Genomic DNA, 13,586 nt, shown 5'->3' with positions numbered 1-13,586 from the left:
TGTGTGTTAATAGTTTCAGTGCAGTCAATCACATTTCACTGATTTACTTTTTTAAAGACATAATTTGTCTTGCTGCCTTGCTATTAAAATTGAGCATGTCAATATCCTTCAGCAGTACCAGGGTGCTTAAAAACACACTGATTACTCTGTTTTAATGCTTACTGAGTTATTTCAGTGAAGTGATCAATTTGATGATCAAGGCCAAACAACTACCTTTGGTTCCAACAATTTGCTCAAACATTTAAGCTGCTAATTTAAATTCTTTGCTAGATCAAGGATCAGTTTCCTCCTGTGCTTCCAAGGCCGTTCTCAACAGATGGAAGGCATTACTGGCCTTTCCGAGAACTTAAATTGCACATGATTTTATTTGTCTCTTTAGAAACATAATGACCCTTTTTTCTTGAGTTATCTCCTTCTCTAACTAAAAAGTTATAGTCTTTTTAATTACTCTGTGTCTGCTGTAATGGGCCTCCCTGGTCTATTTCTGTTTTTCTGGCTCTTTGAGATGATGTAATCCTCCCTGAATGCAGTACATGAGAGAGGAGGAAAGCACAGTCTGTGCAATGTTGCCAGAATTAGAGATTCTTGGATGTAGAATGCATTTATACTTGCATTGCAATTCCTTATGCAAAATTAATTTCACAGATTACCTAATTTAATATTTACATTTCTATAATTTTCAGAACAAGCTGGTTTTACAGTGTACTGGTCGCAGAAGGAGTGGCTGAGTTGTGTCTGTTAATGACATTTACTTTTTGGTGGGTAAGTTACAAAAGGATTATTCCTTTAGTGTTGTATGTAAATATCTGTATGCACATCAGACCACACTCAGACTTGGAGAAGACAATAAACACATGTCACTGAAGCACAGAAATGTGCTCAAAAGGTCTTCTCATGCTAGTGTGGCCCTGTGTATCTAGGGGAACATCTTACTGCCCTTGAACAGAGCATATGACAGGCATTGGCCAGATCAGTGTTTACAGCTTTCCCTCTGTCTGTGAGTGTGAAGTGTCAAGTTCATAATTTGAAAAAACCTGATAAACTAAGGTCTGCCTGGCTTTTAGAATCATTTTGTTTAGGCCTAAACAAAGTGCAGGGAAAACTCTATGCAAGCCTGTTCTCCACAGATCGTGGTGTTAATAAAGGAAAGATGAGCTTAAAATGGTAACTTTTAACCCTTCCAATCATTCCAGTGATGCAGGGGGCCTGTACAGTGTGTTAAGCCTTGTGTGTAGACACATTTAGGTGTAGATCCAGATATATGTAAGGGCTTTGCCTGTTTGGAGCTTTTAATCAAAAAATAATCAGTCCAGCCCCTACTTCTTGCCAAACCTGCCTAAATTTTTAAGACATTTTTACTGAGTAAATTACTACAGAGGGAGCTCTGATTGAGACACGAGGTGTGGAAAGCAGAGTATTAAATATTTTTAATTCTTTTTATGGGTAAGACAAGAAAAATCAAATTTTCTTTTTTTTTCCTTGGATACAGAAATGGAATTACACCTATCTCTGTATGTTTTTTTAGGAGGTAAAAAAGCCCATTTTGAAAAACTACTTCGGATTCTTTATATTTCTAAGAGTATCTTATAGACACCTAAAGTATCTGTTTTACAACTTTGTTCCTTATCTGAAATATATTCACAGTTCATAGTGTGAATTGTCATAATTGGAAATACTGTTTGTTTCATGTGTGAAATAGAATTAATTATGAAACAAGTATTTATAAATTTCTCAGGTTCCCAAATACGTTACTGAAGAGTCAAATGGTGGAAATGTAGAGGTGAATTTCTTTAGCTTGCATGTAAAAAAGCACACAGCATTCTCTCTTATGGGTATGGTTTGACTTGGAAGTCAAAAAAAATCTCTGAGAGCAAACTAAGTAATTCAATTTTTGTAAGATTGCATGAATTCAGATATATTGGGTAATGGAAATTCCAAACACTGTGTAGATACCATGACTGACTTCACCATAAAAAGTGTAAATTCTGGGGTTTTTTACTCAACTTCAATGGCAATTAGCTATGGCTTTAAATACTTTGGAAAAGGCCAATGAGAAGTCACTGTCTTTTCCTTTGAATTCAGGATTTTAAATAACAGTTGAAAAAACGAGGGGTGATTTTGAGCTATGACTCTGCTGTCTTTGTGATCTGCTTCAGGCAGTGATCCCTGTTCCTGAGCAGGTTGGTGACTGCTAGGTCAGGGTAGCTTTCTCCTTGGGAAGGTCACTGTGGGGTAGGGTCAGAATTCAAGGCTCTGTGAAGAGCCAAGGCTCTGCATTGTTTTATAATTTCAGCTTGAATTGGAAATGTGTAATGCCTTCATTAATATTTCTCTTTCACATGTAAATGCATCGTGTAATAAAATGCAGACTAAATAAGTGTACCTACTTAGAGTATAAATTAAACCATAAGTAAGCCATAAAACCATTAAACCATATTTTACAAACAAATTTGAATTCTCACTACAAAAATATTTGTAAATTTTATGATTAGCTATCAAAAAATACTTCCTTTATGCTGTAGAATCAGTAGCATTATATTTGTTCAGAAATATATGTAAGGAGGAACAGATTCCCAGTATTCACCAGATTGGTACCACCAACATAAAACAATCTCTCTGAAATGTCGATTTTTCACCTTTTTTGCGTATTAAGTTGCTGTTATTAATAAAAATTATTTTATTATATTTTGCAAATTAACCTATCATCAAATACTATTTTACTGATTGAATTCACAATCTGTGTTGAAATAGGTACTAGCCGATAAGGCTTAAGAATATTGTAAATATTCTGAGTGAATTTTGACTGCTTCACATTTATAAATGAAAGAAACCTAATTCCTGTTGTTTGTCCAAGTCCAAATACTGTCAAGCTGATAAAAACAAGTTGTGCAGAGTGAAGGACAGATATAAAATTCAGGTGGTTGAGCTGCCCTGATAAACTCTGTATCTGAACACTGAACTGTTGATAGCACTTGCCACAAAACGTGTGGATAAATGCTACATTTAGGATCAGTGCTTGTCTCCTAGAACCTGTTAGTCCAGTGTCTAAATCTACTTTTTAATGGTAGTTATTTATAATATTTCTGTTCTTACATATTTTTAAATTATGTTATAGATTTAATACAGCAGGTGTGACTGGATGCCTTACTAATTTTGTATCAAACAAGAACATTTTTGTGGTTTAAACTTTAAATGTGTAGACTTTTAGTCTTAGGTTTACTGAAAATTGAAAAGAAAAATCAGTAACAGGCTGAGAGACTTGCAGGTATCTGGCAAGTGCAAATCAGTCCCTGTGTTTTGACAGCCTAATGTTGAGATACCCAAAGAAGCTGCTTTTGTTTCTCTCAGTAAAACCTAAACATTCCCCCTGCAAGTTTTTTCCTGCAGTACTTCTGCAAGCTGAAAGAAGTTCCTATGTGCTTGTGGATCGTGTTTCAAATTAAAATCCTGGTACTTTTTACCTTTGTCTAGTTATGATTTGCTTTGTGGTTTTAGGAGTTTTAAATCCCTGCATTCATTGTACTGAATATTTTTTTGTTGTTTTGATAGAAAATTGTTCTCAAAGTCTGGAGAAGTCTGTTTCTCTCAAAATAATCTATTGCAGTGCTTCAGGATTCTTTGTGGTCATGGTTTCTCCAGAAGTTTAACATATAAATTAATTTAAAGTGTTGTTATAGCTGTTATTATCAAACAAAAAATCTGCATATCCCACAAGTACAAAAATGTAAGTGTTTTACTCATGCAGCTCAACTGCATTAGCTGTAGGAACTTCAAGGAGCTGTAGTTGAGCGTATGAAGAATTAGTTTAGTTAGCAGGTTCGTATCATGAAGCTTAAAATAAACTTTTAGATGAAATTGACTGTTTATTTTACTTTGCTTACTTTGTGTAATGGTGCTAAAATTTATAAAAGGTATGAGTTTGGAATATTTAGGTTAAGAGCATAAATCAAAAGTGTGTGGGTTCTGTTACCTCAGATGATGGCTATGTTCTTTATTAAGAAGAGAAGGAAAGTATTCCTGCGGCAGGAGGCTGTGATTATGTGCACTGGCTTTGGTTCAGGACATCACTTAGATTCTGTCTTAATTGTTGGCTGATAAACTTAACATATGCTTCAGATAATTCATGTTTTTCAGTGCTGTTCTGAATCAGGAACTACTTCAATATACTGAAGACTGATTAAACACTTAGAAGTTGTTAAAATGTTTAGAAGAATGATGTGTTGGAATAAGAGAGGGCAGTAATTTAGGGATATATGTTTCGGTGTTGTTCCTTTGTGTTGGCAGTGCCTCACCTCAGATATCTGTGAGTTTGACAGTGTTGTGCATCACTATTTTGCACACAGCCATATCTGAATTTATGTAGATATCTTTGCCCTGATTTTTTTCCCCTTTGAAGCTTAACCAAGAGCACTTGTTTGACAGAATGGCAGATTTTGTGGCTCATTTTCTTCTTGCTCCCAGACATGCTAAACATGCTTTTTCCCAGGTAAGAGTACCAGTAGCATTTTCGATGATACATGGGTAGCTGCTGCATTTTGGCACATAAAAGTATTAATGTGACACAAAAGCCAATGTACCTGCATCCAGATTGGCAGCTTTTGGCTCCAGAAGACAGCTGGAAGCACTTGCATGTAAGTACCTGAGAGAGAGAACAACCAGAACTGGTGAGGAAAAGCTGGAAATTATCATGGGCAGTCATTAAAGGGAATTTTCTTGGCTTATATAATATGTGAATAGTAAAATGAAATTATTAAATGATGTGATTTTCAGAAGCTTTTTTTTCTCTAACAGAAGTTTATTGCAATTGTGACAGTTCACTTCAATATTTTTACATTAATTAAAAAAATTACAGTATGGAGTCCTTTTAGTAGACTTCTTGGATATGGTTATTTTGTCAGGTTTATCCTGATTGGTTGTCACAAGTCATTGCGTTGCTTTTTGGGCAGTATTTCCTGAATCTATTAAATATTTTGATGATGACTTTCAGGAGGGATTGGTAGACTTAGTTTTTCAGTGGGTATCAGGTACTGGTAGTTTTTTTCCTTTCCCTGAGGCATATTTTGTCCAGGGTACCAGTTGTGCATTTCAGTGAGACTCTGTTTCCTTTATTATCTGTTGCCTTATGTGTGTAATGCCATACATGCATACATACATAAAAAATGCAGTACTAGAAATACTGATGTCAAAGCTGGCTTTTTCTGCTCAGTAATAATAATTATGATGATTTCTTCATACTGATTGTAGGCATATAAATATGAATAGGTATTTTAAAACAGTTCCCTGGAAAGGAATCTGAACTAACTATCCATTATTTCTCCTTAAGAAAAACAAAACTGTATCAAACATCTCAAAATGTTTTTTGCAAAAGCAGCTGTTTCTAGGTGGTCTTGAAGGTATCTCTCTATAAAAAAGAGCCACTTTTTACAAATAGTCTTACAGAATTCAGACTATACTGAATTTCTAGAAATTTTCTGGTCCTAGAAATTTCTATTGGAAGTAGTATTATATTACCATTAAATACCTGCATGTTTTGACAGTAAAAGTTTATGATTTTTAGATTGCATATGTCATTTGATATCCATTCCAAAACTTAGATTTAGAGCAGATTTCTTTAGTGCTCATTTATTTAGATTTCATGACAATGTGGATTTCATTATCTTATATGTTGAAACTGATTGACAAATGCAAAAAAAAAATGTTTTTGAAGTAAATGTGAAATACAGAAATATTTTCTCAAAACCTTTCTCTGTGTCAGTCACTGTAAGTTGGGCAGAATTTTCTTTTTAGTTACAGACAGAGAAAATTGTATGTAGAAAAAGATCACCCTGAAAAATTTAATTTAGAGAAGGTTTATATACATCAAAGTTATGCATGCTCCAAACTCCTAAAGGGCCTTTAACTTGGAAGAGCTGGGTAAGCCCACAGCGTTCTCTGTAATGTGGAACCACTATAAACAGATAATGGATGGATTTAAGTGAAATTTAGTCAGGGCAGAAAAAATCCCAGAACTCTAGGAGACCGCTGCTATGGCACAGAGTCTGTGGCTGCATGAAACTTATGGTGTGGGAGCAGTGTAAAATTTGAGTGGAATGAAGACTGAAAACCACTGAATAAAGTAAATTAAGTATTGCTGCGAGAGTAATTCACAACCTCAACAAAACATATGCAAATGTATTAAATTACCAGAACTGGAACAACCACAAAGTAAGGATATTCACCCATGTGCAAACCCAAGCAGAAGCAGAAGGGAGATAGCAGAAACTGTTTAAGTATATGAATGCAATTATTTCAGTTAACAGGTTTGGATCTCATGCCTAAAGTTGACAGTGGCATAAAAACTTGCACATATGAGACAGGAAGTAAAGCAATTTTAATTTCATTTGGGGATATTCATAGGGTGTTTTTCAAAATTCACAGAAACGTTTTTCTAAATCAATTTTTTAAAAAAAAAATTTAGGTCTAAAACCAAGGAAATGTGTGTGGAATAAATGGAATCTCAAAAGCCTTAAGGCTGCCACAGTAATTCATACTAGTAAAGATGCTACTGCTAAAATACAAGCTTGTGCATCTGCCAGTTCTGCAGCAGCCAGTCAGTCTTGTAAATATTTTAAACAGCATAAACCATGTGACCATAGACTTTGGAATGAAACTTATGGTACACTGCAAAATCTTAATTGTCAACATAAGGTGTTACTAATACTTTCAGTTTATATTGGACAAATCCAAAATGTTAAAGCAATTAAAAATTAAATGTGAATTTTGATCAACTCTAAACATATATCCTGCCAATATATTGATAAGTCAATTTGATTAAGCTGTGAACAGTATTACAAAGCATTTAGAGGAGCTGCTGATAATCCATCTTGGTTTGATTTCTCAGTTTTCTTATACTAATGGCAGCTACTCTTTTTCCACTCCTCTCTGGTATCTGGATCCCATTTTCAGTATGTTTTGCATTGCAGCCTCTTTTACCCTCTTGTTTTCGCTGTCCTGATAGATCAGACCTTGATTTTTATTCTTTTAGTCTAGCCTTTTCTTCTTTCTCGTGGCCACTATTTTAACTTTTTTTCTTCGACCTTCTTGTGTTGATGTTGCTTCTAACTTGCTCCCTTTCTGATTCCAGCATTTTTTTCCTTCAGGGTAGCCAGTTTCTTCTCTTTTCCCCCTTCCTGAAATTACTGTTTTCCTTCAAGCATCTACAGCCACAATTTTATGCAACCAATGCTCTCTTAATCCCTTTTGTCAGTCTGCACCAACCGTAACTATAACTTTTCCTATCCTTGCCTCTTTCCCCCCATCATTTGTTTTGTTTTCATGGGCTCATGTGCTTTTTGTGAATTTAGATCATTCCCCATCCAAGATAGGAAAACCTTATTTTTGTTGCATATAATTCAGAGGAAAATAACTGAGCAAAAACTTGTAAGTTTGCATTCCCAGTTTTCAGTGACACCACTCTGATGTGTTTTCTCTACAATTAGGTTAAATGCTTAGGAGAAGATGGTGGGCTGTCTCTTGTGTCTGTTAATGTTAAGGAGAGGAGGTTTGGGACATGCTATACTCAGAAATCCTGAATTAATGGGGTACTGCAGACACATCAGAGGATGGGAGGAGTCCTGTCATGTGCCATGATTTCCACAAAGTTTTCTCTTGTAATGTGGATGTGAAAGAGCTCTGTGATGCTATCTAAGCAAGGTGGAGGGTTCCTCTTGATTACCTAGCTGAGGGATTTAGTGTCTACAAATGGGTATGGCTTTATAGAATCTTTGTATAGATTGCCTATGCACAGTTCACTTAATAAAGTGAACTATTTCACTGTCATTGTGTATTGCCCGTTAACTTTCCTGAATAATTTTACTTTTTTACTTTAATGTTTCTTTATGAGTACAATTAGTGTGGTTTCTTTAAAATTGAAAGTCTCATCAAGTTACAGTCTTGAAAGGAAATTCTTGTTTACAGAATCCTTTTTTTGTGTGTTGCTCAGTTTGCAGTACAGTGTTTAGAAACAGAAATGTATCTGTGTTTTTAAACACAGGAACGTTTGGGTATTTTTTTAAACCCAAAAATCTAAACTCAGTGGAAACTTTTGCCTGATTTTATAAAATCTAGTGGTTCCATTCCAGTATAATCATATTTCCTTTTAGAGCTTGGTACTTTACTAGTATATAGAAACAAGAATATGAAAACAAGTAGAAAGTGATTATTTGTGAAGCCGCATCAATAAATCACCTCAGCTGTTGATTAACACTTCTGACCTCAGGGAGCCTGTTTTAATGACAATAATTTTGAAGTCACCACAGCTGTTATCTTGATGTTTTGTGCCAAGATACAATGGCTTTTTTTTCCTGTGACACTAAAATAAAAGGGAGAAGCCTTACTATTTTAGCCCTTCCAGTAGTGATCTACCTTACGCTTTCAGGGTGCTCACAGATTTGTTTAATAATCACTTGTTTTCTTTCATGGCCACTGAGAAGTTAGTTACTTGTTCAAATCCACTTTTGTGCCTGGGTTTTGGTGAAATCAATAGGAATAAAGTGCCTAGGCAAGTTAGCTGAACTATTAGTGTATCTTACATAACAATTGAGTGTCCATGGCTTTCAGATGTTCCCCTTCCTCTCACAGTCTCATTCCATTTTTCTGTACTGTGCAGTAACGTCAGAGGAACTCGAGAAGATATAAACAAGCTCACCCTGTTAGCTGGGGTGAGCAGAGACACTGGTCTGCCTGTGGCACAGGGGTGTCCTGGTAGCAGCAGAGGTCACTTGAATGTGGTACAGACAGCTGCAGCTCCTCTGCTGCCCTGGTGTGATTAGTCAGGTAATTTCATAAGTTAGATAATTTATGTATGTTTAATGTTTTAGCAGTGCATACCAGACTCGAACTTGTTTGTCTTTCTTATCAAATAGGACATTGAAAGTGGCTTGCTGAAAGTTATAAAAGAAATCAGTAGCAGAGCAAGGTTTCAAAGGCCAATAAATGAACCCTGAAAACTCAGCAGTCACTAACTGAGGACTGAATTATTATCCATCAAAACTGGTGCTGTCCAAGGTAATAATGAATTGTGTTTATGTTTGGACAGCCAGTTGTAATTGTAAAGGGAATTGGTCCTGAATTCTGATTAAAATTATATGATATAACATTATAAAGAACATTTCTAGGGGCAGTGAAGATATTACTAGATTAGCTGGAAGCAAAGGGAGGTGAATCTTCTGTTCTACTCAGTGCTGCTGACACCATACCTGGAGTACTGTGTTCAGTTCTGGGCTCTTAGTACAGGAGAGACATGCACAGAAGAGAGCCCAGGGAAGTGGCACTGAGGTGATTGGGGGCTGCTGCATCTCTCATGAGGAGGGATGGGGAGCTGGGACTGTTTAGTCTGGGGATGGAAGGCTTAGGGGCAAACTTAGCGTTGTGTATAAATTCCTGGAGGGAGAGGTGCAGAGAGACCTGAGCCAGGCTAACTTCTGTGGCACTAACCCTTATGGGACAAATTTATGCATCTTCATTCTAATTCCTCTGCTTTTCTGGTTAGCACTGAAGTAAAAGTAATTTCATGAGAAAGTAATTTCATCTGAAGTGAGTAATTTTGTTTTTCCTTCTGTATTGGGTTGATCTTTTCAAGTGCCAGACCTCTAAATAAAAGTGTTTCCCTAATGAAACAATCTATCTTGGTGAGCTAGGATTGGCCTTCCAGGCAGAATGGAAAAAAAAATCTCCCATTTTAGGCGTCGAATGTAAGTAGTTATGGAATTTCAGTGTCTGGAATGCTTAAGATTTACAAGCTAGCTTTCCTCAGACAGGTATTGTGAAGTTATTTACAGAGCTCAAGACTTAACACTTGGTAGTTTTGATGCTATATTAAGCCCCCAACCCCAAAATATTTTAAATTAAATTTTGCTGGTTTATGAATTTCAGTGTTAAAAAGCTTTTTTAGAAATTTTGCTTGGGCAATATTTATAAAGTTAGTATAAATGTCGTGTTAAAAACCTTGTGCAACTCCTTGAATATTTTTCCCACGTAGTTTCTGCTTTGAGTACAGTCCTAATCTTCAAAATTATCAGCATAGAGCTGATAATCTAGCATCTTTTTCTGCTAGTAAATTCCCCTTCTCCGCTGTATTAAGTAAATGTGTGATTTAAATAACTGTAACCATTTAAAACTCATCCAGTGATGTAAACAATTGTACTTCCTTTTTTTGGTTATTAAATGTTAAAAAAAAATATTTCTAAGTGTGGATCTCACCTCTGATTATGACTTTTCCTAATTTCTGGAAAATTATCTAATCTTTCACTTCCTTTTTCTACATATGAAATGTTATGAAATCATTATGGTATTTGAAAAATTAGTAGTGAGAAGACAGATTTCATAGATTTTTGAAATATTTAGACTGCTCAGATACTGGTCACTGAGTGCAATGAAATACTGATGTTTTTATTCCTTTATTGATTTAATGTCAACTTACATCTTGCTTCAGCTTATTAAAAGAGAATATACATATTTTCTTCAAAAAGTAATTTAAAACACAGGCAAGTGTATTTTAATAGTCAGTTGATGAACCATTTAGTAATGTGATTATTACAGATGCTATGCAGAGCCATGTTTTAAGGTACCTGCAACAGAACTGAAAGTGAGACTGTATTGTACCATATAATATATTTTAAAGGTCATGGATATTGTCCAATTGTCATTTTTATTGTGTATGAAATGTATTTACACCATTTTGCATACCTTTAAAGACTCACAAGTTATGAGACAAATGTGTAAGTATCTCCCTAACAAGGAGATGTGTTTTGTGTAGTTGTTTGAAGGGATTGTTTCAAGAAAAATTACTTTCTTATGGAATCCTAGACTCATTAGAATAGGAAGAGTAGTACTGTAGGTCTCTTGTCCAATCTCCTGGCCAAATTATGGCCCACACTGCTTGTACTAGGCTTTGTAATTTAAAACCCTCCAAGAATGGAGCTGCAGTCTTCTCTGAGATTCCTCAGATGAGATTAGCTCATTTGTGTCCCAGAGTGTTTATCAGCAGTAATACATAACTAAGTAAGTTTCAGCTGCTGTGTAATGTGCAGTTTCTGTGAGATGGGAGTGGCTGCTGTAGGTGCTGCTTTGACCACAGGAGTTGTGTTTCCCTTCTGAGCCCCAGTCTGGACACACTGTGTAGTGTCAGTGGGAAACAGAAAAAAGCTCCAATAAAGCCAATGCCTCTGAAGGGAAGGCAAAGAAATTACACTTGAGGTTGGCTTTTATAACCCTTTTTGCTTGGGTTTTCTTGACCTTTTAGTATTGTACCTGTTAGTAATGAGCCATTTCCAGACGTGTGTATCAGTTTCTTTATGTATAAACATATTTCCCTCTGACATGGTATATTGTGTGTTGGTGCTATGATTGTTTTGGATGGTGAGGTAATTGATGTAAGAGGCTTTTGTGAAGATTTCTGGCATCTTTCTGAATTGCTGTTAAAATCTAATAGATTCTTACTATACTTGTCTTGCAGTAGTTTGCTACTGGAGATCATCACTGTAATTTTTCTGATTATTATTTTCTGATTTTAGTGCTAAACTGATTTTTTTTGAGTCAGTATTTGAGAATAGATTTTTTAAGATAAAAGATACATTGACAGTTGCTCAGTTGTAAGGACATATGAGTGTGGTACTGATGAATTTGCAGCATTTGCAGTCAGGTGTCTTTCTGGGAACAATTCCCTCACAGAACACACTTCAGTTGTGGCAGCTGTAAAAGATAAAGCAGCCTTGGCTTACCTGAAAATGGTGGTAACACTGTGATTCATAATATAAAGCATTTAGCAGTAAGGGCTAAATACAATTTGGGTTCAGGATTTGTTTGATTGCATTTCTATGTTCTTGAATTACAGAATCAAAAGATTGTTTAAAAGAGCCTGTCTGCATCTGGTTTTAAGATTTTTTACATATATATTTATATATTAACGTGCATACATACATTTTAATTAAAACTTCAGTAAAGCTTTTAAGCACAGACAATCCTAATGGGGTTTTGTTATTTTCATTTCAAAGCTTATGCTAACCTAGTTTAGATATAGAAACTTCTGCTAGTGTGTTAATGTTGATCATAAGTGTGAGCTTTGTTTCACTCTTACATATTCACAGAAAATAGTGCAGGGATGTTCCAGCAAAAAAGCTTCCTTTATAGTACAGTCTGTTGTGTTCAGTGAACAAGTAATAAATAAAGTAGCAAAAGCACAGTGAAGGTTTACTGATAGAGCTGTACTGACCCATTTTTTTGCATGGATCTGTTTATATCTTCTTTGATTTTTGACTTGCAAATATCAGAATTGATTTTCAAATGGCACTATTTGTTAAACAAGATTTTTTGTTAAAAAGTAAATATTTGTCAAAGGAAATTGTTCCCATTTTCTGTGAGTGCTCTTAAAATGAAAACGTTTTTTGTACGAAGAAATGGTTGACTCTAGACACTTGTTATTCAATGCATCACATTGAAACATTTAAGACAATTTTTAATTGACATCACTCTATCCCAGTCACGCCGCTGCTTTAGCTAGTTTTTGGTGATCTTTATCTAAGTGCAGTTATCACAACCCAAGAAAAAGTGTAGGGAAACTGAATTAAATGAGGCATAAGTCAAGTAGGGCTTAGTTGAGTACTTTCATAGCTAGAAAATTAGGATGTCTTTTCTTCATCAGGTCACAGTGATTTTAGCTGTAGTTTCAAACTAGTCAGGCAGGCTTGCCCATATTTCTGTATCTGTGAGTGGAGGTTCTACCATTTTAGGATTATTTACCATGCCTGCTGGAACTGTAACCTTCTTTTACCTGGCATAACTCTGAGCATGCAAGTAATTCAATTATCAAGAGTATGTGGCATAGATTTTTAAAATTTTTGTATTGTTTCTTTTGAGATGTCCATTGTGTGATTTGCTGCAGGCTGTCATTTTTGTCTGCCATCCAATGTATGTTGGCAGGAAGGTTGTGTACTAGGCTTTGTGTCTGGTCACAGAAAAAAATTCATGCATCTTAGCCAGACCATTTTGTTATTCCTTTAGAATTAAAGGCATATGAAACAGATGCAGCTTAATAAGTATCTTTTTTTATAAATAACATTTAAATAACTTAAAACAATAAAGTTCAAATACAACTTAAAATAAAGTTTAATGCTGTAACAACAGAAAAAGCATGTATAAGAATGGAAAAACAATATTGAAAGCTGTATGCCCTAACAGGAATTATACAAAAGATAGGATATGTTACATAAAAAACCTTAATATGTCTGAATTTTTGCTTCATTGTTATATAAAATGTTAATTTGTGAAAAGTGAGATGAAGTACATTATTTATTCCTATTTTTATTTTACATACACTATTTGAAACATCTTTTAGAGCAGCATTAGGTATTTGTTTCATTAATAGATAGGAACATTTTGTGTTAGAGTAAACTTAATTTGTCCAAACTAACTCTCTTATCTGAATACAACAATAAAAATTTACAAGATTATATTTTTTGATCATATAGTTTATGTATAGGATATGAGTTTCTTGGGGGAAGTATTTAAAATACTGCTCAGCCTCCACATTTTCTATTGACTTGATAATC

This window comes from Fringilla coelebs (genome assembly GCF_963513975.1).
Source record: "Fringilla coelebs genome assembly, chromosome: 12".
NCBI lineage: Eukaryota > Metazoa > Chordata > Aves > Passeriformes > Fringillidae > Fringilla > Fringilla coelebs.
This window is presented reverse-complemented; position numbering follows the sequence as displayed.